General features: G+C 42.4%; 1 long non-coding RNA gene across 1 annotated transcript; it reads left to right on the forward strand.

The window, feature by feature from the left end:
- The first annotated feature begins 1,988 nt into the window (after nucleotides 1–1,988).
- LOC144145361 (uncharacterized) lies at nucleotides 1,989–3,985 on the forward strand. Its single transcript, XR_013317483.1, has 3 exons — nucleotides 1,989–2,066; nucleotides 2,684–2,745; nucleotides 3,800–3,985. It is a non-coding gene; the product is annotated as an uncharacterized LOC144145361 (long non-coding RNA).
- Nucleotides 3,986–7,167: the final 3,182 nt, after the last annotated feature.

Here is a 7,167-nt window from a genome sequence, read left to right on the forward strand (position 1 = left end):
CGCTACGTTTTTCTACAAATGTGTGCTTGATCTTCAAAGTAAAAGAGCAAATGTCTCCGAGCTTCGTCTTCGTCTCAGCGGGTAAGCAACATGAACTATTCGACTTTCTCCAAGCAGTCTTCGGGAGCCTCCAATATGACCCCTGAAAGATAATCCATGTCGTGATGGACCATTTTGCGAAGTGGCCGGTCCCTACAAACAAATCGCAGTCATCCCGCCACCTACGTGGGTAAGGGGAGAGCCCATGATATTGCAAGCAACGATTTCCTTGGGTAGCTTGTTTTCGACCGGTGGCAGCAATTTCTACAGGAATACACTCCGCGTTTTATTCTCTGGCCGTCATGACCCATTTCGGCATACTTCAGCCCATCCTGTCTTATGTTTGGCGAAGTTAAAGAACGACATAACTCGTCCCATGCCTTTCTGCCAAACCTGTGTCCAGCCATTCCACAATAACGAACGTAATGAGTAAAACGTTCCTAAACTTTTGGGGTACAAAAGTGTGGAAAGCAAATGTATACGCTGCATCATCTGCATGCGAAATACAACGCGCAAGGAGAAAATCCTCAGCTAACATGTATGAGATAAACACAGCTGTTGCTTATAGGTTCAGCGCCTTGTGTCGGTTGTGCTCAACAACGTTACGGCAAAACCCGTCTGCTGGCGATTTTTCTGCTGAGCAGCGTAACTCAGTGTGCCCAAGCTTCCACGGTGCCCACGACTGCCCGAACGTCCGCGTCTAAAAATGACTTCTGCGGGGTGCCTCGTAGCGCATCAGCGACATCATCCGGCGACCCCTTACTGTGCTACATGGAAAAATCATAGGGCGATAGCGTAAGCACGCAGCGCGGATGACGTTCAAAATTATTCTTAAAATGCTGCAGCCATGTAAATGTGTTGCAGCCTATCTGATTCATGAAGGACGCACCGCTTAAATACAAGCCAAATTTTTCAGGACAAACATGATTGACACACGCGTCCGGACTGTGTTTACTACTCCACTCATTAACCGTAGTAGTTATTATCGCAATCCTTACGTTCACAGACGTTCACTGAAAAAGTCAACATTTCGACCGAACTTTTATTTCTTTCACTGTCATCAAAACTAAGACACGGTAAATAAAATAATACAGGCCACTGTAAGCCTCTTTAAAGGTTGGATGATTATGCATCAAACATTTTCCTTTTACTCGGAAGTACTTCATGGCTGTTATTCTGGGTCGAGACAATAGTTATTCATTTGTCATTGTGAGGAACGTATTTTATGCGTAGTTTATTTTTCTAAACCTACATTTATTTTAAAGGAAAATAGGCACACTCATAGATTCTGTTTGTGCTTTGCTATGTCTAATTTATGTAAAAAAATTGCATTTCTGCGAGAACATATTCTTACCAAGAATGACTCCTTGTGCACGATAAGGGCAAAGGGGATTGGCCACTTGCAAGCTTTTTTTTTTTACTTTTTATAAGTGACAGTATTGGTCAGGGCAACGTGACCGCCGCCATTTCAGTTTTTATTTTGGCTCTTGCTAGGTCAATGAGCCCTAAAACAGTATTCGGGTAATAAAAACATGCGTCAATGGCGTTCGCCCTCTATCCAGGGATGGCAACAGCTGTTTTGTCAGTTACGTTCTAACCGACGGTTCTCTCAACCCGCCTAAATCCGCAAAACAAATACTTATTTTTCCTCGAAGTCTCTTGTAGCACATGCTGGGGGTCGTGTTGTGTTCACCGGACGAGGTCACTCAATAAACAAAAGTCAACATTTTGTGGTGCCTGCACGACGTAGATGCAGGTACTTTTCTCTATGCTATGTTTCTGCTCATTCCAATAAAATATTATAGGTGAGCTTTGCCCTTTCCACTACAATACCTATACCTCAGGCTTACTATGTTTATTTCCAGGCAGTCACTGCCCTTTTTTAATTGCACCTGTGCCAATCTTTCGTCATTGGCATGATCACTGTTGACAGTAGGGCAGCAGTATATAATGTCTGACGCCGGGCTCCATCTGCACCTACAATTCGAGAAACATTTGGCTTGGGCTAGCAGAGCAATTCTGTTTTGGTGAGTGGAGTGTTACAAGTAGTTGCTGCAAGACTATCAGGTGTGCGATTTTTTTTTCTCGTGGTTGAAATTGCTTTAGCGGAATTTTTACCGTTAAGTAGAATATTTGAAGGATATGTGTATCGCTACTGAATATATAGAGGATGTCCCCACTATCATACACCAAGCTTTTAAAAAAAGTGTAATGGCGATACTCGAAGAAAATCTAGCGCATAATGTTTGCAGTACTGTTGAGAAGCGAACAGTATTTTTCTCTTTATGAGAATAATTATTTGTAATGAAATTCTAACTCAAAAATTACCTTAATGACACTTCATTGATTAGGACAGGACTTCTCGACTTCGATAATAATTATAAAGAATTTGTTAAGTCACATAAATATGCTGCCTGCTTCTCCACAATACTGCAAACATTACGCACGAGGTTTTCTTCGGGTTACGCCATTACTCGTTTTATAAATCTTGGTGCATGCTAGCTGGGACACCTTGTATAGCAGCAGAATAACCTTGCGTAGCATACTCAGTGAAAATGTGACAGCAAGGTGATTATGTGTATTCCGAATCTCTGTTTTCCACCTCATAATAAAACTGTGCATTCCACCTGTTTTTATTCAACAGAAGACGCACCATGCTTCGTGTTTTTGGATTCCCTATTCTGCTTCTCTTCGCTGTCATCCTCGGTAAAGCTCCTTATGTTTTAAGATTTAATGTGAAAATCACTTCTTTGCCATTTAGTTCAATTCGAAATTTTTGTGTCGCTATCATTTCTCTTACAATTAGAGCAGAGTATGTCAATATCACTAGTCGGCCGCCTCTACGAACGAATTTATTAAGCGCATTTTTCTCTGTCCAAATATTATGCGGACGAGTAGCAGAAAATTTGTAGCGCGTTTGCTTTAAGCTGTGAACTTGTTTAAAACGACATTTTTTTTCAGAGGAAGGCCATACTTAAAAAAAACTTAACAACAAAGCCCGCTCCTTATTCTTACAAATGTTTAACGGTGGCCTTTTTTCGGAATCTAGACCATCGCTCAAAATGAAGGCACTCTAAATTTATGTGCAAATTAGTAAAAACACTACAAAGAGGAAGTTACGTTAAACCAGAGCAGTGAAGGTGAATAAAGGTTATTACACCTGTCTGGATAGCTGCAAGTTATGTTTTGTATAATAAAAAGGTCTCAAATTATTCGTAATGTATTCCAACAGTGGCCGCCTGCCCATACGGTCGTTTTTTGTACTATTGCCAGCCATAGAAAGTTTGATGTGTCCAGTCCTACATATAATAAGTAAAACAAGGCCTAGCTAAAAAAAGGCACACAGGCAAAGTGCTCAAAGTGCTCAGAGTGCTCAGAGTAGTTCACAAATTGCTGCACTTGTCTTTTGTGTATTGTAGCTCTACAGTCGAAAACACTTTTTCAGTGTCCGAACTGTCTAAGTGTGTTTCTTGTATTTTGTGCAAGTTTTATTTAAAATAGTAGTGATGTAGATCTTTCACTATGGAATGGTTGTGAAAAAGTTAACTATTGTGGTTTGTTTACCAATCGTTATCCAGTTCCTAGAAAGGTGCCCAAAAATAAACAGTCTTACTATAAAATACGTGGAGTCAAGCTCTCTACTGAGGATTTTGCCGAATGTTCAATACAACTGAACTACACGGCGCCCTCTACCATTTTGAACGTGGCTTTGTAGTAGATAGTTTTTACAACCGCATGACTGTTTCTTGTCTTTAAACAGCCTTCCTCGCAACTCCAAGTGCAGCCGCCATTGGTGCAGTGAGGGGAAACAATGGAGTTGGAGGCAGCCGATCTGAGGGAGAAATTGCCCGCGCCGAAGAAAGGGCTGCTGAAAAATAAAGAACAACTGGTTCAAAATAGAATAGGGTCACGTGGTTGCAAGGAACGCCAATAAACGTTTGAGGAAAATCGGTCTGTATTCTATGGAGTTTTATTTGCAACTGTAGGCCTCTGTGCTCGCGGGATTATAAGGGTTTATTACGTTCAATTGATTTCGGCCGGTCTGCAACACACTATGTAGTATAAATGGTGTTGGTGGGGCTCTACAAAAGAACAGTGGGAAATCGGCGCGTGGCCTCGCTGACGTTTTGGGATGTCTTATTCGAAATAATTTCAATAACAGCAGAAACAGAGTTAGGCATCTCTTTGCCTTCGTTATGCTGTGTGTAGTGGTTTGTCTCTGCTTGTGTTAATCATTTCATGCAGCTAAGCATAAATCAATGCTTAGTTAAAATCTTGAAAGCCGAGAAAGTCAACTGGTTGATATAAAATTTGCGTTAGCACAAAAAAGCCCGAAGCAGTGCAAATGCTATCAGTAAAACGATCCGGCGTTCAGCGGAGTTAGTTATAATAACAGGATTCTCTACACGAAAACGCCATTCCAGCATGCTTAGCAGTTACAAGGGGATATCAGACACGCCAATACCGAGATTTCAGTGCCCTACACCAACAAGGTCTCAGTGCTCACAGGTGGGAGTTAAATCACCATCTAAAACACCTGATCACGAAGAACTATGATAAATGGACGATAATTACAAGAAATAGCTTGTTTTAAGATAGTGTTTACAAGCCTTGAAGTTACACAGACATGACAGCGCCTCAGATATCCGCAAATGAGACATAATATGCAAACCGTTGCCGACCACTTTACAAGAGGAGAATGAATGCTCCACGGCTTTGCTTAGAATTTAAAGGGAAGCTGCCGAGAGGGCAGTTGGTTGGAATATGTAAACTTTGAAGTGTGCTCAAAATGCCCGTAATCATTTTAAGTGGATCCATCCAATCTATCATTATCGACAGCTCAGCAACGGGATCTTCGTGAGGGTAGGGCATCCGCCCCTTTGTACGTGTAGCCTAAACACACATAGTGTCCCAGAAGGCGTGTTTCGAATCCAGGCACCGAAACCTCCAGTTTTTCTTGCTGTCACTGGAACCGTTGTGGACTCTGTCGAGTCGAAAGAAGGCTCCTTCAAAAACTCCTCTTTTCAATATTCTGGAGATTACCGAGGGATAACGGATGTGACAGATATTTCCTACAAACTATACCCTGCCGTTTCTTGCACAACTTCCAGACGTTCGACAAAGAACATTGTTCAGGTACCCCAACTGAAGTCGCGCCACGATCCCAGGCAGCACAGGACTATTCGGCCTAAATCAAGCCGGTGTACTTTGGCTGGTGGTTTTCTGTCCGGCCTTTTTCCGGCAGCCATGTTTGGCCCGTGTTCAAATGTGGGCCTTTTGGCCGTATACAGCCGTACTCCCATGACTGTCCAGCGGCCAGTGTTCATCGGCCAGTGTCCGTAGGCCATGTGACCGGCTTGCGTTCTTACGGCCACATTCCAGCCGTAGGGTCCGGCCATTCCAAAGCCACCCGTGTACAGCTGAAGTACGGCCACCGGAGGACAGCCGAGATGCAGTAGTCGGACTCCAGCCAGACTAAAGCTGCCGGAAATACGGCTGTGCTATGGGCATTGGAGTTCAGCCAGAGTACGTTAACTTTACTAAGGCCGGTCACTGCATGTGGCGCAAGCAGATGACTCAGTCGCTCTGTGCAGCAGCACAAACTCAGCATTTTGGGTCCAATGCAACCACATCAAAGTGAGCCCGCGCGCCACCACCAGCCGTCCAGCCTTCAGCGAAGCGTCAGATGACACCAAAATTTATTTAATAAACCGTGCTCCCAAATCGTCGTTCCTTTAGTCGATGTGCCAGTTTTACTGTCGATTACAGAAAATATTCAGTTCTTTTTAGAGCTGGAATAGATGTGTTGTCCACGTCCTGATATCTTCAGTGGGGCGGCTTACCTGCAATAAACGGGGAAGGAGGGCTGTCAGGAAGCTGTTGAATTTCACAAAGATGAAAGTGCCGCTTTTAGCCAATTTTATTTAGGACAATCTCCTGAGCACTTTCATGCTCTGATAAATGAACTATTTTTACAACAGTTGCTTGACCAGCTTTGTTGTATATAAAACCGGCGCGAATGCCTTAACAAAGCGTTTTAGTACTCTACAAAACCCGAGGAGCATTCAATATATTTTCCTTCACCCAAAAAGTATGTCCAGTATTTGCCCATGTTTCTTGCAAAAAATTTTCTACTCGATCAACTTTTCTGATGATCCTTCACAGGGCTGATCCTAGGAGAGATCGAACAAGTGCTTTCGTTTTCAATCAATGTTAATGTTGTTTTTATAAGTTACCTGCGCGCCACCCAATTTCCCAAAAGAACCTTATTTTCTATAATGTCGTTCTACGGTAAGAAAATTCTAGACGCGTTGCGTGTGACGCCTTGCTTCAGGTGGCTGCAGTTGTATCCCTCTGTGTTCACGCAAGGAAAGACGTAACGCTAGAGTCTTATAATATGTTTAAAACCAGTACATAGCAATGGTATATTCATACAGCAAACCTTGCATACTGCAACGAATGAAACAATAAATATTTCATTGGTCAAGTTTGAATGCGTAATGTTCTCAACTCGTCAGAGGCAAACTTACGGCTCCGCAAGTTTTTTTATTTATTGATACCTCATTAACTTGGCATGCATTAAAGCAGGGACATACATAACACTAAGCATCAAATATGAGACCAAATAACAAAATATTTCCACAAAGTGCCTCGCAAGTCTTTATTATAAACAGTTTGTACCATAATACGCGGAAGGTAATTACACTCTGGTATTGATCTAAGATAAAATAGGTCTCGCAAGGCATACCCTTTAAAGAAAATTTTATAACTTGCTTTAAGCAATCGGTCCCACTTTGGGACATGTAGAATGGCACTTGGATATACTTCGCCCCTTAAATTCCAGTTGTCAAATGATAAATATTACGAAAAAAGTTTAAGCTGGGGTTTCGTCTCTGATCTTTCCCGTCTTGCCATTCAAGTTTACTTTTACTTTCGCTCATGCTAATTTGACCGTGCCAATTACCTAATACGAATCGCACTTCCGTATTCTCTATGTTTTCGAGCGTATCAACCAGCTCGTTGGTGTAGGGTTCCCAGAAAACACATGCGTACTCCAACATTGAGCGCACATGAGTAAAATACGGTTGTTCTGTTAAGGTAGGTGGAGGTTCGTTGAAATTATATATC

This window comes from Haemaphysalis longicornis, unplaced genomic scaffold (genome assembly GCF_048455015.1).
Source record: "Haemaphysalis longicornis isolate Haplotype H1 unplaced genomic scaffold, Haemaphysalis longicornis Haplotype H1 scaffold_7, whole genome shotgun sequence".
Taxonomy (NCBI): Eukaryota; Metazoa; Arthropoda; class Arachnida; order Ixodida; family Ixodidae; genus Haemaphysalis; species Haemaphysalis longicornis.